General features: G+C 46.3%; 2 pseudogenes; one reads left to right on the forward strand and one right to left on the reverse strand.

The window, feature by feature from the left end:
* Positions 1-999: 999 nt before the first annotated feature.
* On the reverse strand, positions 1000-6637 carry LOC140905605 (olfactory receptor 51G2-like; annotated as a pseudogene).
* Positions 6638-15221: 8584 nt separating this feature from the next.
* Positions 15222-16156, forward strand: LOC140897410 (olfactory receptor 51G2-like; annotated as a pseudogene).
* The last annotated feature ends 5454 nt before the right edge of the window (positions 16157-21610 follow it).

Here is a 21610-nt window from a genome sequence, read left to right on the forward strand (position 1 = left end):
TGGCCTGGGAATCAAACGCAGCTGTCTAGAGTTGCAGAGCTGTGCCCAGACAACAGGACCAGCCTTCCAGACACCTGAGTGGTGACAAGCCTGGTTGCATTCTCTGCTGCACCAGCAGACCTCCCCGCTGCGCTGTATAGAGTGTGGATGGCCATGGGCCAGTTACAGGGGTTTTATTCACTGGCCTGTTTTCTCCCTCCCTCAGCAGAGTTTAGAGCAGCCTAGGGCCTGGGATGACATCTGCCCGTTGGTAACAACTTCGAAGAGCACAGCCCACTATGGCCAAGCCCTGAGGATGTAAACATCCCAGAGTGCCTCTTGGGGTCTGAGGTGGCCCTGAAGGAACCCTGTCTATCCCTCTATGGTCCTTGCAATCACTTACTGTCGGCCTCGGATACTTAAAACAAGAGCCCTCTTTGTGGGGTTGCATTTATTTAGTCTTCTCCAAAACACAAGGTCTCTTACCCTCCAGCCCCAGCCTTCTCCTGCACTCAGGATCACCCCCACGGTCCTGATTACTGCAGTCAGCATTGGTTCAGACCCTACTCTCCTTTTTCCCCTGAAGCCCTATCCTCTGACCTATATCTTCTCACAAAGCCCACCCTCTTGCTCCTCCACTTTCCCCAAGGCTCTGCCTCTGAGCCAGGCCAGAGTCGGGCCATTTCAAGAGCTGCCCTGGCTGCAAAGGTTGCTGTGGGGAGCCCAAGACTCTCCACATTCCCTGACTTGTACATCCTGGGGGATAAAATGTAGAGGGTGTAGGGCACCTCACAGTGGCTCTGGTTCCCTGTGCAACTCTAAGCAAGGTGTGACTCTGGCAAAGGGGGCAGAGTCTTGGGTAAAGGGGAATAGGAGAGGTGTGGTCTTTGGAGAAGAGATGGGGCAGAGGAAAGGGCTTTGTGGGAAGAGGATCCAGGATGGAATTCGTGGCCATGCCCATCGCTCAACTTTTTCCTCCCCCATGTCACCAGCACTGGAGCCAGGTGATGAACTGACCCTTCACTGGACAAATGCCCTGATCATCCTCTCACGCAGGTGTTTGCTTTTCACACTGTACACAATTGGGTTCATCAGGGGCGGGACCAGCAGGCAGATGTAACCCAGGATAATCTGAAGCAAGTAAGTAGAGCTATTTCCAAATCTGTGTATCAAAGACAGGCCAATGTCTGATATGTAGAAGAGCACGACAGCGCAGAGATGGGAGACACAGGTGTTCAGGGCCCTGAGGCACTCTCTGTGGGATGCGATACTCAGCACTGTTTTGAGGATCATCACATAAGAGAGGAAGAGTGGTGGGTGAAATTCTGTGGCCTGCATTGTGCAGGAAGTCAGACTAGATGATCATAATGGTCCCTTCTGACCTAAATATCTATGAATCTATGAATCTATAAGATGAGGAACGAGTCCAACCCAACCATGATGACTTTAACAAACAAGCCATAGATGCTGTTCACTGAGGTGTCTGAACAAGCCGCCTTCATGATGTCCGGGTGCAGGCAGTAGGAATGGGAGAGGACATTGTCTCGACAGTATCAGAATCGTTTCAGGAGAATGGGGAGTGGGAGTATTAGGGCCACCGATCTTACCACAGCCACCAGGCCCATCTTGGATATTCTCGGTGGAGTTAAGATGGAGGTATATCTCTGTGCGTTATAAATTGCGATGAAGCGGTCAAAGGCCATCAACAAGAGGACAAAGGACTCAATTTTTGAAAGTGAGTGGATGAGGAACATCTGGGCAAAACAGGCCTCGTGGCTGATTCTCCTAGAGTTAAACAAGTATATGCCCAGTATCGTTGGTATGGTGACAATGGATAAGGCAAGGTCTGTGACGGCCAACATGGAAAGGAAAATGTACATGGGCTCACGGAGTCTTGGATCTGTGTTTATAATGCACAGAATGACTGAATTTCCTACGATTGAAAGAACATACATGAAGCAGAAGGGGATAGAGATCCAGAGGTGAATGTCTTCCAGCCCAGGTATCCTGGTGAGAAGGAACATTACAGAGTTGAATTTAGTGTCATTGACACTGACACAATGGACTGGGCAGGTCTGGGGACTTTGGACTTTTCTTCCTGAAAAGAAATAGAACAGGAGACTAGGTGATAGTTAGCGAGAAATATTTCTGCTCTCAGTGCAAGTCAAGAGATTCTCAGGACCTCAAGGGAAAATCAGCAAAAACATTGTCATGGATTTATGCCCCCAATAGGAAGGTAGGCACTGCCAGACTGGATCAGACCGACAGTCTTTCTAGCCAAGTCTCCAGTAGGCATTACGAGATGCTGCAAAGGAAGGTGGAAGAAGCCCTGCAATAGGGACCTAAGGGATACTCTGATCCCAGGGAAAGTTTCTCCCTGACGTCCACTAGTTAGACATATTTTGTCATGTAAATCAGGAAGGTTTAGAATACTTACATCTGTAGTATGCAAGGTCTTGGAGAAAATTTTGAAGTTAAGGACATTGAAGTCAATGGTAAATGGGACAAAATACAACATGGTTTTACAAAAGGTAGATCGTGCCAAACCAACCTGATCTCCTTCTTTGAGAAAGTAACACATTTTTTAGACAAAGGAAACTCAGTGGATCTAATTTACCTAGATTTCAGTAAGGCGTTTGATACCGTGCCACATAGGGAATTATTAGCTAAATTGGATAAGATGGGGATCAATAGGAAAATTGAAAGGTGGATAAGGAATTGGTTAAAGGGGAGACTACAAAGGGTCCTACTGAAAGATGAACTGTCAGGCTGGAGGGAGGTTACCAGTGGAGTTCCTCAAGGATGGGTTTGGGGACCAATCTTATTTAACCTTTTTATTACTGACCTTGGCACAAAAAGTGGGAGTGTGCTAATAAAGTTTGTGGATGATACAAAAATGGGAGGTATTGTCAATTTAGAGAAGGACGGGGATATCCTATGGGAGGATCTGTATAACCTTGTAAACTGGAGTAATAGTAATAGGATGAAATTGAATAGTGAGAAATGTAGGGTCATGCATTTAGGGATTAATAACAAGAATTTTTGTTACAAGCTGGGGACTCATCAATTAGAAGTAACGGAGAAGGAGAAGGACCTTGAAGTTTTGGTTGATCATAGGATGACTATGAGCCGCCAATATCATATGGCCGTGAAAAAAGCTCACGGGATCTTGGGATGCATCAGGAGAGGTATTTCCAGTAGGGATAAGGAGGTTTTAGTATCGTTATACAAGGCACTGGTGAGACCTCACCTGGAATACTGTGTGAAGTTCTGGTCACCCATGTTTAAGAAGGATGAATTCAAACTGGAACAGGTACAGAGAAAGGCTACTAGGATGATCCGAGGAATGGAAAACTTGTCTTATGAAAGGAGACTCAAGGAGCTTGGCTTCTTTCGCCTAACTAAAAGAAGGTTGAGGGGAGATATGATTGCTCTCTATAAATATATCAGAGGGATAAATACCGGAGAGGGAGAAGAATTATTTAAGATCAGTACCAATGTGGACCCAAGAACAAATGGATATAACTGGTCACCAGGAAGTTTAGACTTGAAATTAGACAAAGGTTTCTAACCATCAGAGGAGTAAAGTTTTGGAATAGCCTTCCAAGGGAAGTAGTGGGGGCAAAAGGTCTGTCTGGCTTTAAGATTAAACTCGATAAGTTTATGGAGGAGATGGTATGATGGGATAGCATGCTTTTGGTAATTAAATATTCATGGTAAATAGACCCAATGGCCTGTGATGGGATATTAGATGGGGTGGGATCTGAGAAACCCAGGAAAGAATTTTCTATAGTACCTGGCTGGTGAATCTTGCTCTTATGCTCAGGGTTTAGCTGATCACCATGTTTGGGGTCAGGAAGGAATTTTCCTCCAGGTCAGATTGGAAGAGGCCCTGGAGGTTTTTCACCTTCCTCTACAGCATGGGGCACAGGTCACTTGCTGGAGGATTCTCTGCTCCTTGATGTCTTTAAACCACGATTTGAGGACTTCGATAGCTCAGACATAGGTGAGAGGTTTTTTGCAGGAGTGGTGAGTGAAATTCTGTGGCCTACATTGTGCAGGAGGTCACACGAGATGATCATAATTGTCCCTTTTGACCTAAATATATATGAATCTAAGCCATTTTTTTCAAAAATACTCAGTACTGTAATAAATGTTAAATTTTCTGAATAGAGAGGGATAACGAGTGGTGTTCCCCAAGGGTCAGTCCTACGACCAATCTTATTCAACTTCTTTATAAATGATCTGGAGAAAGGGGTAAACAGTGAGGTGGCAAAGTTTGCAGATGGGACTTACAGTGGGACTTAAAATATAGGGATTGTCATCTCGATTTCTTCAGAATCTGAAAAGATCAGTGTCTCCGCCCTCATTCAGTCCCTTGTCAGCAACCAGAAGGCGAGAAGCTCCTCTGTCCCTGGGTCAATAGCTGACTGGTTCTCCTCAGGTTCTCTTCTGTCAGTCTGTAGCCCATATCCAGAGTGGTAACAAGCCTTGGAGTCAGGATAGAAAATATTCATTCCCTGAGCTCTGACTCACTCGTACATAGTAACCCCAGCACCGGTTATTCATCCATGATGAGGGTTTGCAGGAAGTGGATTTGAAAGTCAAATGCATGAGTATTCATGGAAATGGAACTTCATTTCCCATGTGAAAGTAGTTCATTGCTCTCTTTCTCGCTTGCACTTTGACTGTCTCTGTCCTGTATTCATAAACTATGTGGCATCTGGGAACAGCATTGTGACAGACATGGAGCTGAGCTGCCATAATGAATGTGTATGTTAAACCCAGTTCTTGGGATGTTTGCTGCAGAGCTATACTGTGTAAACATTTGGGATGTTTATATTATGGCTCTATTGGGTGAAACCAATATGGATCTTCCTAGTTTCATAGCAGGCTGCTGGAAAACAAGCAAGAAGGGAAGCAATAGCTCAGGAAAAGCCATCACTCAGTCCCCACCCCAGGGAGGTCAAGAGAAGCTAGAAGCTGGGAAGAGCCCGTTTCTGAGTTCCAGCCGCATTCCACAGCTTGTTTTGCCAGTTCTGTCAGTCTGTCCAGAGGTGGGGCAGCTGTTGTGAGAATCTCTTCAGACTGACAGGCACAGACACTGCTGGGAAGTCTGAAGGTCCTCAGCCTGTCTGGGTCCCCGTCAGAGCAGAAGGATTTGGGGTCAGAGATCTGTACAGATTGCTGTTTTAAAACCCTCTGATTCACCCATGTTCCACTTTCTTCCTGCTGTTCGGATTCAACAGTATTTTCGTTCTTGAAGGCTGGCTGGTCACTCGTCTCACCACTGGACACAGACTCCCAGAAGGGAGAACCACAGACACTCGGACCCGCTCGCCAAGCACAGTCGACCCACAGTGTGTTGTAGCCCAGAGCCTAGTCTGAGGGTGGGAGAATCGTGGAATTCCACCCCATGAGAGGGAAGACTACAAGGCCTGACATCTGGCACTCAAAGACCAGAGCGGGGACAGAGATACTGGTAGCCCTGTAACTCTGAGGGATAGCTACAGTATAGAAATGCTGGAGCCCCCAGCCAGTCAGAAAATGGAAATATGCCCTAACATTTTGTGGGTGAGGAATGAAATTTGGGCATAGGAGGAAGGATTTCCAGCAATTTGCCCAAAAAAGAGGTGACCCACCTCGACAGAGTACTCCATTTTCTATTCTTACTTATTCAATTTCTACTCTATCTCTCTCTATCTATTCTATCGATCTGCAATGACTGCTACTATTATTAGGCTATACTTGTTCTTCTTAAACTTTAAGTTTCAAAGGAAATAGGCGAAGCTTGGTTTCCCTAAGTTTTTATTCTTTGTTAATTAGGTTTTGATTTTAAGTTTAAGTTAGTCAAGTAAACCCTAAGTTCGCTTCAATAGCTCATAGAATATGTGTCTTCTACTCACTGCATCCCTCACTCAAGAATTGAGAAACCTGAACCGCAAAGCTGTTCCTGTGTCTCTTACCACCAGGTTATCAAGGAAGGGTGTGAGTATATTAACCAAAGCTTTGTTGCATATAATACCATATTATCAAATGTATCTTTTGAATAGCAGTAATGCAATTGTAACTTTGAAACTCTGAGTATTGACTTACTATTATTGATTTTAAGAAAAAGTCTTTAAGGCTATATCTGTCTCAGCGTGAGCTTCCTGTCATACCCCAAGAATCCTTTGTAAATTCTGTGGAGCCTGATTTAGAACAAGAACTTTTATCTTCTGATCAAACAGATTGGCAAGCCTAAAATCCATACTATTAATATTTGTAATTAATTAGTATTAATATTATTAATCAAATTAAATTAAATTACATTAAATTAAAATTGAGCAGATGTGGGGGAGGGGTTCCCAAGCTATCTAGCGCTGTCTGCCCTTCAGCCCCCTCACTGAGTCACCCCGACAGCCCCGCTGAGTCCTCTGCCGCAGAACATCTGCCAATGGAAACAGTTTCCAGCCTTCCTCTTCACTTCACGTTTTAAAGACATTGAAACCTGCCAATGTACCCAGTTCCTGCTCGGCGTGGAGCTGCTGACACCAGAGGTCTTCACCCAAAAGGACACGGAGTCATCGGAGAGGTGGCACAGGCGGCAGGCAGTCTCAGGGATGCAGGTGTCTTTATGAAGCATGGCAGCACAGTCACCTGGGGGCCACTTGGCCATCAGGGAACCTCAGCTGCTTGGTTTCATGCGCATCAGCTTTAACCCCGTCATGGCCAATGGCAAACTGCAGGAGGCCAAATCACAGGGGCTTTGTGGAGATGCTACCCAACTGGACTGCAGTGCCCGCCCTGCTGCAGGCTCTGCTCCTGGACTCCGGGCTTGTCATCACTGTTTATCCCTGAGTGCTGAGTACTCAGCCCTGGTGAGGCCACACCTGGTGTATTGTGCCCTTGTAGCCAAGAAGGCCAAGGACCATTGGGCTTTATTAGTCAGAGCATTGCCAGCAGATCAAGGGAAGTGATTATTCCCCTCTATTCGGCACTGGTGAGACTGCACCTGGAGTACGGCCTCCAGTTTTGGTCCCCCCACTACAGAAGGGAAGTGGACAAATTGAAGAGTGTCCAGAGGAGGGCAATGAAAATTATCAGGGGGCTGGGGCACATGACTTATGAGGAGAGGCTGAGGGAACTGGGGTTATTTAGTCTGGAGAAGAGAAGAGAAGAGAAGAGAAGAGAAGAGAAGAGAAGAGAAGAGAAGAGAAGAGAAGAGTGAGGGGGCATTTGATAGCAGCCTTCAACTACCTGAAGGGGGGTTCCAAACAGGATGGAGCTCGGCTGTTCTCAGTGGTGGCAGCTGACAGAACAAGAAGGAATGGTCTCAAGTTGCAGTTGGGGAGGTCTAGGTTGGATATTAGTAAACACTATTTCACTCGGAGGGAGGTAAAGCACTGGCATGGGTTACCTAGAGAGCTGGTGGAATCTCCATCCTTGGAGGTTTTTAAGGCCTGGCTTGACAAAGCCCTGGCTGGCATGATTTAGTTGGTGTTGGTGCAGCTTTGAGCAGGGGATTGTCTAGACAACCTCCTGAGTCTCTTCCAACCCTAATATTCTATGAGTCTATGATAATTCTCATAGATTGGTGAGGCATGATTTCCCTTTACAAAACACATGTTGACTCTTCCTCCCCAAATTATATTCATCTAAATGTCTAACAATTTTGTTCTTTACTACAGTTTCAACCAGTTTGCCCACTTCTGAAATTAGTCTTACCAGCCTGTAATTGCTTAGATCACCCCTGAAGCCCTTTTTAAAAATTGCCATCAAAATTAGCTACCCTCCAGTCTTTTGGTACAGAGGCTAAGTGATAGGTTCCAAACCATTGTTAATAGTTCTGCAATTTCACATCTGAGTGTGTGGTAGGGTGCCCATTGGTCCCGTTTTGGCTTGTACAGTCCCTTAGTTAAGTCCTGTCACAGCTGACCTGACATTTTTTTCCCAAAGTGGCTTTTGTCCTGTATGCTCTTGCTGACTTCGAAAGTGCTAACAGGAGAAACGTCTGTTCCTGTCAAAACGGTGGGGAGCAGAGGAATGTTCGTTGGAGACGAATGGAGACGCCAGCTCCCCGCATGGGGTAGGCAGAGTTGGAGGCAGGGAGGCAGGGTTCCAGCCACAGGAGACAGCCTTGCACAGGAAGGGACGGGGGTGGCCTCTGGCGAGCAGCTGGGTGTCTGCTGTTTTCACCTTAGGAAATATGGTCACCCTAAAGGACTGCCCAATGTGGGAGTGCTGCCACCCTGGGGTGTATCCTATAGCACAAAGGAGAGAGGCTGATGCTGGGCTGGAAAACAGACACCGTAAATAACTGAGATTCAAACTGAAATGTTCCCCTTTCATCCATTTATTCAGGAGGAGTTTTCATAGGAAACGGATCATTTTTCTATGAAAAAGCTCAGCTGCCATGATGCTGCCCAGCTGCAGCTTCCTGGAACCCCAAGAGAAATTGGAGGCTTTTCACCTGCCTGGTCCTTATAACGTCAATGAAGGTTGCACTGACAGAGTCTCGGGCTGCACTCTGGGTATGGAAATGTCAGAACCTCCTGACCAGTCTATGGCTGGGGTATTGTGCCCCTCAGCTATTCTCCCCAGCCCTCCCATCTCTGTGCAGCCCCCTCCACCCTGTACAACCCCTTCAGCGGATCCTGCGGGCAGTGGCTGCTCTGACACGCCCTGGTAGCACAGGAAGAAGGGAAGGAAAGCCCTCCACAGACCAATCCGATGGAAATTTCCTTGTACGGAGCCTTGTTTGGAATTTCCCTTCCATGGCCTGCACCCTGGGTTTGTAATGCAGGAAAGGGGACTGACGGGGAGAAATCAGGTCCCATATTATTATTCTATTTTAGTTTATTTCAGCACCATCACACCTCTGGCAGCATCATCAGTACCACTTGGCCACCCCGAGGTAGGCATGTGACTAATCGGAACCATATGAAGAGTGATGACCAGGAGTGCATTAACCATGAAACAAACCGTATGGTGACATGGATCCCGCAACAACAGGAGGGGATCACAAAATGCAGGAGAAATCTCATCTGACAACCTGTCCCCGAGTCCTGGCTGGACGCACAGCAGGCCTCAGACAGGCAGCCTGCTTGCATGCTGTGGTTGGTGGCTCCATGGCAAGCCCAGTAGCAGCCGACTGCTGGCACGTCTCTGTGCACCCCTGGAGTGGAGTGGGAGATCTGACGGTGCCCCCCTTAAGACTTTATGGAAATATGCTTATAAATATATATGACATAACTTGAATATATTCTATGCTATGTATGCCATGTAATATATCTATGTTAAGGTAATAATCTACTGAATCTATTAATCCTATTTGTATGCATGTCTCATTTCTGTATTCGAAGTTATCAATATTGGCCTTGTACTGGCTTGATTTCTAAATAACCTTAGTAGAGCATTTGGTCAGTCCCTGGAGAAAGGAATTCGCAAAGTTAAGTGCCCAATCAAGAAGCATTTAAGGAACAATGCATCTTGGAAGGCTCCAGTCCAAATAAGAAGTCTTCCTGGAGATATTCAAGATGCCATGTGGGCCATGGCTACTGCCTGTAAAAACTGAGAGTCACGCATGGACCTGTGACTGGCCCAGGTGACTCCAGAACTCCATCTTGGAGCTGGACTGTGCATATGCTAGAGGAGGGGGTCTCCACCCACAAGAGAAAGTCTAGTTAAGCCCATGGGAGACTCCTCCATTTTGTATTCAGCTGGCTAAGGACATAGCGTCTCCACCCCAAAGGATACTTGAATGAAACTGGAATAAAGGACAGTAACTACAGGGGCTGTGAGAGCTTCCTGGACCCAGACGAGAAGGAGGCTGGTCTGTAAAAGAGAGCTTTTGGGAACTGCTGAGGTTTTTGTCTGTATTCTGTTTGATTCGACACAGACTTGCCTATTTTATTTTATTTTGCTTGGTAATTCACTTTTTTCTGTCTGTTACTACTTGGAACCACTTAAATCCTACTTTCTGTATTTAATAAGATCACTTTTTACTTACTAATTAACCCAGAGTATGTATTAATACCTGGGGGCGGGGGCAAACAGCTGTACATATCTGTTCATCAGTGTTTAAGAGGGCAAACAATCTATGAATTTACCCTGTATAAGCTTTATACAGGGTAAAGCGGATTTTTTTAGGGTTTGGTCCCCATTGGAACTTGGGCATCTGAGTGTTAAAGGCAGGAACACGTCTTAAATTGCTTTCAGATAAGCCTACAGCTGTTAGGGGATGTAATTCAGGCCTGGGTCTGAGTTTGCAGCTGGCTAGGAGGTTTGGCTCAAACTATGCAGGGCACTGAAGTCCTCAGCTGCCAGGGCAGGAAAGCAGGAGCAGAAGTCGACTTGGCACATCAGGTGGCACCTCTCAGGGGGTTTCTGTGATCCAACCCGTCACAGGAGGCATTTCTATGTGTTCCCCTGCCCCGCAGACCCACTCCCCCGCTCCCCTCCAGGGGCACACAGAGATTTCCAGCAGCCGCACAGCAGGCCGGGGTGTAACGATGTTGTCTCTGCCAGGACTCAACTGAGAGTGTCAATTCGGGACAAATTGCTTCGAGCAGAGCAGTCACAGCCCAAATCTGGAGGTCCTTTACATATAAGGCACGCCAAACCAGCAAACAGAGAGGACTTTGGTTTTACCCCACTGGCTAACCTGAAGTCACACAAGCAATTCCCTTAGACACTCCAGTTTCCCAGTATCACCACCAGTGCCACTTATTATGGGAGTGAATGGTTATGAAAAATAATGCTCCCGTAAAAGAAAAAAAGGTTCCCCCGATCCCAAAGGAACAAGCCTCAGACCCAGGTCAATATACAAGTCAGATCTTACCCACAAACCACGCTGTTGCCAATTCTTTAGAATCTAAAATCTATAGATTTATTCATAAAAAAAATTCATAGATAAGAGCTAAAATTGATAAAATGGAATCAATTACAGACAGTTCTTGGTTCAGGCTTGCAGCAGTGATGGAATAAACTGCAGGTTCACATCAAGTCTCTGGAGTCCATCCACAGCTGGGATGGGTCTTTCAGTCCATTCTTCAGAGCTTCAGTTTGTAGCACAGTTCCTCCAGAGGCAAGAAGCAGGATTGAAGACAAAATGGAGGAATTTCCAGGGCCTTTTATATTCTCTGCCATGTAGAAGGACACCCCTTTGTTCTTACTGTGGAAATCACAGCAGCAAGATGGAGTTTGGAGTCACATGTCCATGCATGACTCAGTTCTTTGCAGGCCAATGCCATTGTTTACATGATAGTTTGAACGTTCCCAGCAAAACTCAGATGTGCTTCGGAGTCCCTCAAAGTCCATTGTGAGTTAAGTGTTTCTTGATTGGGCACTTAGTCTGCAGAGTCCCTTCTCAAGAAGCAGACCAAATGCTTCACTTATGCGACACATTGAGATACAAGTACATAGCCAATATTCATAACTTCAACTACAAAATGATACACACATACAGATAGCATAATCCTAACCAGCAAATCATAACCTTTTCATAGACCCCTCATATGACAACCTTTGTACAATATTTGCTGCAAATATATAACAGTGGTTGCAACAATGATCTATATGGTCACAGTTTATGTCAATAATATCACACAGGGCGACGGCAGCTCCCTCCCCACTCTGCCTCTTTACATCCATCCCGCTCCCAGAAGTGGCGGGTATGTCCCTCCAGCCCCTGGGGGTGGGCGGGTGTCACTGTGTGCTGCCCTCACCACGAGCACAGACTTCACAGCTCCTATTGGCCTGGAACATCTGCCATTGGGAGCTACTGGGGTGGCGCCTGCCGCCAACCGCCCCAGCCTAGAAGCTGCTGCCAGGGGGGTGTGAATGCCAGTCACTTTGGGAGCCGCGCCACCCGAGGTAAGTGCCACGCTCCTGACCCCCTCCCGCACCGCGAGGCCCTGGCCCAGCCCAGAACCCACACCCGTCACCCAAACTTCCTCCCAGAGCCCGTTCCCCCACCCCATTCCACACCACAGCCCCGTTCCCCAGCCCAGAGCCCGCACCACTACCGCACCCAAACTTCTTCAGAGCCCACACTCCTCACCCACTCCTGCACCCCCAGCCCCTGCCACAGCCCAGATCCTGCACCCAAACATCCTCCCAGAACCCGACCCCCCACGCCCCCTCCCATACCCCAACCCCCTAACCCAGGCCAGAGCCTGCACACTGCACCCACCCCCCCTCCCATACCCCAACCCCCTTGCCCCAGGCCAGACCCTGCACTCCGCACTCAAACGTCCTCCCAGAACCTGAGCCCTCGCACACCCCGTCCCATACCTCAACCCCCTGCCCCAGGCCAAAGCCTGACCCCACACCCAAACATCCTCCCGGAGACCAACCCCTACACCTCTTCCCACACCCCAACCCCCTGCCCCAGGTCAGAGCCTGCACCCTGCACCCACACCCCCTCCCACACCCCCACCCCCTGTGCCAATCAAGCTACCTCACTTTATTTTCATTTACTTCTTATTACTTATAACAGAGGAGGAGGAGGAAGAAAAACAGAATGAAAAATGGGAGGGGCAGGTAAGAGAGAATGTTCTTTTCTTGGCTGGGTCCCAAACGGGGGGAGGACCCAAAGATAAAGCGACGCATGGGGGGCCCAACTAACTCTATGTCCCCCACTGGTAACAACAAGCCCGGATTCCAGGAATAGAGCCTGTGGCAGGGCTGGAGCTGCCGTCCAGTTGGGCAGCATCACTGGGCGTCCCCTGTGAATTGGCCTCCGGCAGTTTCCAATTGGTCATGCCAGGGGTTAAAGCTGCTGCGTACAAAGCCAGGCAGCTGACATTCCCTGATGGCCAAGAGGCCCCCGAGGGACTGTGCCGGCAGGCTTCATAAAGACAGTTGCCTCCCTATCTGAACAGAGACTGCCTGCTGCTGATGCAAACGCTCCGATGACTCCTTGTCCTTTAGGGTGAAGACCTCGGGTGTCAGCGGCTCCCTTCTAGCAGGAATTGGGTATGTTGGCAGGTTTCACTGACTTTAAAACATGAAGTGGAGGGGAAAGGCTGGAAGCTGTTTCCATTGGCAGATGTTCTGTGCAGTGGCAGAGGACACAGCGGGGCTGTCGGGTGACTCAGTGAGTGGTTTGGAAGACAGGCAACGCTAGGAAGCTTGGGAACCGTGCTCCACGGTGGGCTATTCAAGCTACACAGAAATCTGACATTCAAAGTGAGCTCAGACTATGACAATTCCCATGCCCTACATCAGGATTTCTCAAGGGGTCCTATTTCTAGAGATGCCGTGTGCTCTGGGCCCAGTCCTGCCTGGGGCTCAGTGAGAGGAGATCCCAACGATTATCAGTGACTAGTTCCCAAATCACCTCAGGTTTATTTGCTCCTGGAATTTTATTCAGCAAATGCATTTTGAAAGGTTTTATTGTCTGGCTCACTTGTGAATGCAGGAATTCAGAGCTGCAGATTCCCCGGGTACAGGCTGCAGACTGACAGAACTGAACCTGAGGAGACCCAGTCAGCTATTAACCAAGGGACAGGGGAGCTACTAGACTTTTATTTGCTGACAAGCGACTGAATGAGGGTTGAGACACTGCAATCTTTTCAGATTCTGAAGAAATCCAGATGACAGATGCCCAATTTTAAGTCCCACTGTATCCTCAGAAATCATAGAATATTAGGGTTGGAAGAGACCTCAGGAGGTCATCTAGTCCCATCCCTGCTCAAAGCAGGACCAATCCCCAACTAAATCATGCCAGCCAGGGCTTTGTCAAGCCTGACCTTTAAAACCTCTAAGGAAGGAGATTCTACCACCTCCCTAGGTAACCCATGCCAGTGCTTTACCACCCTCCTCGTGAAACATTGTGTGTATGAAAGTACAGATGTGTAAATGTTATGCTAAAACTTCTCATTGTAATACAGATATTACAAATCAAACTGACCAGAAGCTGTTTCTAACACTTACATTCAGGGTCATGTACACAATCCCTCTGCAAATCTCTCTTTCAGTAGTAGAGAGCTGAGGTGCAGGAAAGAGGAGTGTTATAGGGGTTGTATGAAATTTACAAATATCACCTCTTACGTGAGCATGGAAGAAGTAACTTGGACACTTGATTGGATATTAGGGGAATCCTAGTGTTTGCACACGTCACCCATGTCTGACGCCAACCCCTCCCCCATCCAGCAGAAGTAACTGTCCATGTTAGCTTATAACTTGCCAGATAACTACAATCCCTTGCATGGGGAGAGGATGCAGGTCCTATGAGGATGAAGAGAAGGCTGTAGGAAGATCCACATCTCTGGATTCAGGCAACACTATTCAGGCAAAGCACTTCAGCTTCTCTTGGAGGGATTCTTGGGGCTCAGATTGTATTACCGGAAGCATTTGGTAAGGGAAAATTGATAGTTCCCAGTTCTGATCAAATTTACACATTTAAATCAAGAGTGATACATTTGAAGTCACTATTATTGAAGTAAGATCCTGGCCCTAAGAATTTATCCCATGTACCTTAAGAGACAGTGGCATAATTTGGACTCTCAGGAGGTGAAAATATATACAATATATATATATATATATATATATATATATATATATATAATAAGGCAATGAAACACGTTTATGAATAGCTTCTATGCAGGGCAGATAAATACAATGACCATTTTCACCATGGACTTACCATGTGTTTCCATACATGTCATGATACAATGGGCCATACTGATTTAAGTTAAGAGCCAGAAGGGGTGTCTGTGCGAAGGTCACAACTGTAAAATAACAGCGTTCAATTAGGCTGCAGAACTCATAGCCACAAGCTATCAATGAGGCAAAGAGTTTAGACCCTTTCAAAGAGTGACTGGGTGTGTATATGGGTAACAAGAAAATACAATTCCAGTATTGAGAATTGTTTTAAAAAGTTTTGGAAGTGCCCACAAACTTCTTGATTTATATCACAAAATATGTCTTACTAGTGGGTGTCGAGGGAACCTTCTCCTGGGAGCAGGTCATCTCATAGCTGCCTATTATAGGGCTTCTTCCACCTTCCACTGAAGCATCGAGAACTGGTCACTGGATACTGAGCTAGATGGACTGCAGGTCCAGTCTGGCAGTGCCTATCTTCTTATCTGTGGTGTAAATCCAAGACTATGTTTTTGCTGATCTTCCTTGAGATACTGGGAGTCTCTAGGATTCCACAGAGAGCAGAATGATGTCTCATTAAATATCACCTTGTCACTGTTGTTTTTCCTTTCAGGAAGGAAAGTCCAAAACTCCTGGGACCTGTCCTGTACATTATGTCAGCTGTCAATGACACCAAACTCAACTCTGCAATGTTCCTTCTCACTGGGATACCTGGGCAGGAAGAGGCCCATCTCTGGATCTCTATCGCCTTCTGCTTCATTTATGTTTTTTCAATATTGGGAAATTCAACCATTCTCTTCATTATAAAAACAGATCCAAGCCTCCATGAGCCCATGTACATTTTCCTTTCCATATTAGCCTTCACGGACCTTGGCTTATCGATATCCACCACACCGACAATACTGGGTGTGTACTTGTTTAACTCTAGGGAGGTTAGCCTCGATGCCTGTTTTGCCCAGCTGTTCTTCATCCACTCATTTGCAATCATTGAATCCTCCATACTCTTGTTGATGGCATTTGACCGCTTTGTAGCAATCTCTAACCCACTGAGATATGCTTCCATCTTAACCCTGCCGAGAATATTCAAGATGGGACTGGTATGTGTGCTAAGAGGGGTGGCCGTATCATCCCCATTCCCCTTTCTCCTGAAACGGTTCCAATACTGTCGAGTCAATGTCCTCTCCCATTCCTACTGCCTGCACCAGGATGTCATGACGCTGGCTTGTTCGGATATCACAGTCAACTACATCTATGGCTTTTTCTTATGGTCTCCATCATGGGGTTGGATTCACTGCTCATCTTCCTCTCTTATGTGATGATCCTCAAAACGGTGCTGAGTGTTGCATCCCACTCGGAGTGCCTCAGGGCCCTGAACACCTGCGTCTCGCACCTCTGTGCCATCCTACTCTTCTACACACCAGAGATCGGCTTGTCTTTGATACACAGATTGGGGAAGGGCTCTTCTCCCTTACTACAGATTGTCTTGGGCTACATCTACCTCCTCGTCCCTCCCCTGATGAACCCGATCGTGTACAGTGTGAATAGCAAACACCTTCGTGGGAGGATAATCAGAGTGTTTGTCAAGTGAAAGGTCAATGCTGGCTCCAGTGCTGCTGACCTGGGAGATGAAAAACATGGGCCACCTATTCCTTGCTGGACCCTTACATCTGACACAACATGAGCTACTGATCTCCAGGCTGTAGAGAGAGGTTCAGACAGTGTTTAAGGTCTGGAGCAATGGTAGAGGGGCTGGTGAGGGAGGACAGCTCACTGGGGGATGGAGACCAAGGCAGTCAGCAGCATTTACAAAGGGCTTGTCTACACTATCAAGTTTTGTCAATGAAACTTATGTTGACACGAAAAAAGCAAAGTCGCCAAAGCGAGTCTACATTTGCTCCCTCTGTCAACAGATTGTGTCCACATTTGGGGCACCACTGTCGACAGCGTGAGCGATGCACTGTGAGTATGTATCCCAGAGTGCTTGGTGGCACCATTCTGATGTTTCCCCTATAATTATTTCTGGAAATATGCTCATGAATGTAAATATACATAACTGGATTATGTTTGATTCTATGTATGCCATGTAAGACAGCCCTGTAAAGGTTATGATCTACTGAACATATTCATCCTATTTGTATGCATGTGTCATTATTGTGTTTGAAGTTATGAATAGTGGCTGTGTACTTGTTTGATTTTAAGTAGCATTAGTAAGGCATTTGGTTAGCTTCTTAAGAAAGGAATTTGCAAGTTAAGTGCCCAATCAAGAAACACTTAATTGAGAATGGAACCTTGGAAAACTCCAATCAACATAAGAAGTCTACTTGTGATGTTCAAGGTAGCATGTGAACAATGGCTGCCACCTGTAAAGATCTGAGTCATGCATGGACATGTGAATGGCCCAGGTGACTCCAACACTGCAGCTTGCAGCTGGATTCTGCATAGGAGAGAGACGGGGTTTCCACGCACAAGAGAAAATCTATTTAAGGCTGTGGGAGACCCCTCCATTTTGTCTTCAGCTGGCTCAAGAGGTAGCCTTTCCACTCCCAAAGGATACCTGAAAGAAACTGCAACAAAGGACAGGAACCACAGGCGTGTGAGTGATTGCTGGACCCAGACTAGAAGGAGGCTAGTCTGTCAAAGAAACTTACTGGAACATCTCTGAGGGTGAGATTTCATCTGTAATCATTTGCTTACTGTACTAGGTTTAGACTTGCATGCTTTGTTTTATTTTGCTTGGTAATTCTCTTTGTTCTCTCTGTTATTACTTGGAACCACTTAAATCCTACTTTCTGTATTTCTTAAAATCACTGTTAATTTACTAATTAACCCAGATTATGTATTAATACCTGCTGGGGGCGGGTATTTGAAATACAGATTTATAGTCCATGTTGATAACTTCAGGTAGAAAAATGAAACATGCACACAAATAGGATAATAATATTCAGCAAATCCTAACATTTCCAGTGACACATCACAAGACCTATCTTATACCAGATGCATCATAATTATGTCATAATCATGTCATAATCATACCACTATCATCAATATGGGGTGTAGCATCACAATCTCCTTTACTGACACCTCGATGTGGGACTCAATTTGTCTCCTAAAAAGAGGGACTCAGGTGTGGGAATCTCCCTCACATCCTCTGCAGTGAACACCAATGCAAAGAATTCATTTAGCCTCTCCGTAATGGCCTCATCTTCCTTCAGTGCTCTTTTAGCACCTCAGTCATGCAGTGCCCCCGGTCATGGTTCCTTCCCCACTCTGAACTCTAGGGTACAGATGTGGGGACCTGCAGGAAAGCCTCCTAAGCTTACTTTTACCAGCTTAGGTTAAAACTTCCCCAAGGTAGAAACTATTTTACACTTGGACTTCCACTGGCGCCACCAAACTTTATCTGGGTTCCTGAAAAAACCTAGTTTGGAAACGTCTTTGCCCCCAAAATCCTCCCACCCCTTGCACCCCACTTCCTGGGGAAGGTTTGGTAAAAATCCTCACCAATTTGCATAGGTGACCATAGATCCAAACCCTTGGATCTGAGAACAATGAAAAAGGCATTCAGTTTCCTTACAAGAAGACTTTTAATAGAAGTAAAAAGAAAAGAATTACCTCTGTAAAATCAGGATGGTAAATACCTTACAGGGTATTTAGATTCAAAACATAGAGAATCCCTCTAGGCAAAACCTTAAATTACAAAAAAGACACACAGACAGGAATATTCATTCTATTCAGCACAGCTATTTTCTCAGCCATTTCAAGAAATCATAATCTAACACATACCTAGCTAGATTACGTAATAAATTTGAAGACTCCATTCCTGTTCTATCCCCAGCCAAAGCACGATACAGACAGACACAGACCCTTTGTTTTTCTCCCTCCTCCCAGCTTTTGAAAGTATCTTGTCTCCTCATTGGTCATTTTGGTCAGGTGCCAGCGAGGTTACCTTTAGCTTCTTAACCCTTTACAGGTGAGAGGATTTTTCCTGTGGCCAGGAGGGATTTTAAAGGGGTTTACCCTTCCCTTTATATTTATGACAGCCCCACTCATTGTTTGACAGGCTTCCTGCTTCTGAGGTACTTTAAAAAATTGTTCCTAATTTTTATGACTTTTCCTAGTTTCCCTTCACATCTTTTGAACTACTTGTGCAGTATTGCCAAGCCCAATTCAAAAACTATGAGCCACAACCCAGAAAATCATCACATGGTTCAAAATAATGAGATTTAAAAATATACTTAGGAGAGCCCCGTTACACCACAGACCTCCGGAGATTACAGTGACTCGCTCGCAGAGCCACTTGGTACCTGAGGCACAACTCACTCTCTCCCCTTCTTCAGCCAAGAGACATGCAATCACTTGTTCAGCAAGGCTATGTACATTCTGAATAGAAAGAGGCGTGACCCAAATCCAGCTACAACTCTCTGTTGGACCCAAACAACTTCCTCCCCCTGATCCAGCTACCCTCAAACTGGGTGATAATGGAAATTTGGATGCAGAGTGTGAGGTCTATCACCAGCACTAGAGCGGCTCTCACTGATCATGGAGCAGGTGAGGGTCAGGAACAAAGTGAGGGGCAGCCCCGCAGGGCTCTGTTTGCCGAGGCAACACTCTCCACATCCTTCACTCTGAAACCACGTCCTGATTCTCCCTCTTACTGCCGAGCTGCAGGAGGGGCCCAGAACTCCCTCATCAAAAGGTGCTGTCTAATGACAGGCTTGTCTTATGCTGAACCAGCCGAATTCTTCCAGTTTCCTCCGAAAGAAAGGCCCTCCTTTGCCCTGACCATCCTAGGAGCCCTTCTTTGCACCTGTTCCAGTCTGAATTCTTCTTTCTGTAATACGCGTGACCAGAATTTTACATAGTTTGCCAGAGGAAGTGACCAGTGTCTGTTATAAGGATCTTACTACTTCCCTATCTCGCCTCACACATTCTAGGATCTCATTTGCTTTGTTCACTCCTGCAGCACACTGGTGGCCCACAGTCATCCTGGGACTGACTAATACAGCCTCCTCGGTCACTTCCAACTTACCTTTGGCTGTATAAACTGGCACGTAGTGAGTCGAACTCGGGAAGATTCAGAACTGACTTGATAATAGTCTACCAGCCCTTTTACAGGAATGAAATACCAGGTACTAAAGGGCTCTTTAACCTTGCCGGAAAAAGTATAACAAGGACCAGTGGCTGGAAACTGAAGCCTGAGAAATTAAATTTGGAAATGAGACACACATATTTTTGACTGTGTTGGTCATTAACCAGGGGAACAAACTCTCAAAGGACGTTGTGGATTCTCCTGATATCTCCAAACCAATATTACATGCCTTCCTAAAAGATACGCTTTAGAGGAACAGAAGTGATACTTTAGTCAGATACAAGTCATTGGGCTCAATATGGGGGTAAACTGGGAGAAAGTGTCCAGGAGATCAGACTCGATAATCTAATGGTCCCTTCTTTCCTTAACTTCTATAAATCTTTCATTTATTGTCTTGAGTGAATTTCTATTTTGGATGCAACTGAAGAAAGTTGCTATTCTGAATGCTTCCAATCACTCAACAAGAATATATGCTGGCCTAGAAGGCTCAAGACTTTCACAGTGAAACCATTATTTATGGACTCCTTATGCTGTAAACCAGATCCTTTCCTATCATGAGAGGAATCTCACAATGTAATAATAACAGGTGTGGAGAAAGTACACAGGGATATGTTATTTACTTCTTCTCATAACACAAGAACTAGGGTCACCAAATGAAACTAATAGGCAGCAGGTTTAAAACAACAAAAGGAAGTATTTCTTCACACAATACACAGCCACCCTATGGAACTCCTTGCCAGAGGATTTAGTGAAGGCCACGATTATAACAGGGATCGAAAAAGAACTAGATAAATTAGTGGAGGAGAGGTCCTTCAATGCCTATTAGCCAGGATGGGCAGGGATGCTTATGTTTCCCAGAGCTGGCAGTGGACGACAGGAGAAGGATCACTTGATGATTCCCTATTCTGTTCATTCCCTCTGGGGCACCTGGCATTGGCCACTATTGGAAGACAGGACACTGGGTTAGATGAAACATTTGTCTGACCCACTATGGCTGTTCTTGAATTCTGATGTTTTTAATTGTCCCACTGTTTGAGCTGGGAACAACATCCCATCGATGATAAAAGCTTATCACCCAGCAGCACTGAATGGACACTTGACACTCTTACTTGTGACCAGAGCTACATAGTCACCCCCAGCCTCCTTGAAATGAGGAGCTTTAGTAGCAAACAGAACTGGCCCAACTTACATTCTTTTGGGAAGACAAGAAGCTCTTGGGACCCAGCCTAGTCTCCCTGTGGCTCTTAGAGCATCGTCCCATCTGTCTTTCCTTTTCGGTTGGAAGCAACCTTTGCTGAAACCTGTATGAGCCTGGGCACAGCAACCATAGTGCTCAGCCGCGTCTGTGTTACAGGGCCGAGGTGTGAAGCTGACCTTTGCCCTCAGACTGCTTTCTCTCAACCAGACAATCAAAGAGAAGGCCCCCATGGCCATTGATGCACAGTTTGGCAGTGAGACCCATTTAGCCTCAATGGCTTACAGTCACTGATTCTGTGACTGTGCTGAACCTCCCTGGGACACTCCAACATTTCCCTCAGAAATCCACTACTTAACTTTCACTGTCACCCCCACATCTGCCACAGACACTAAGGGGCTGGAGTCATGGGGCTTCCCAGAAGCCAGCTCTCACAGGAGGTTGTGGTAAGAGGCCTTTTATAGACAAAGGTCAGAGGTGTTGCTCTGTGGAACCCTGACACAGACCTGATCTTAGGGTCTCAGAGTATCGAACTGCATCGGATGTATATATCCTTCCACCACCGCTGTGAGGCAGGGCAAGGATATTATCCACCTGTGCAGAGATATCCAATGGCTTGTCCACAGTCACACATGGCCTGGGAATCAAACGCAGCTGTCTGGAGTTGCAGAGCCGTGCCCAGACAACAGGACCAGCCTTCCAAACACCTGAGTGGTGACAAGCCTGGTTGCATATTCTGCTGTGCCAGCAGATCTCCT

The sequence above is a fragment of the Lepidochelys kempii genome, chromosome 1 (assembly GCF_965140265.1).
Source record: "Lepidochelys kempii isolate rLepKem1 chromosome 1, rLepKem1.hap2, whole genome shotgun sequence".
In the NCBI taxonomy this organism is placed as follows: Eukaryota; Metazoa; Chordata; order Testudines; family Cheloniidae; genus Lepidochelys; species Lepidochelys kempii.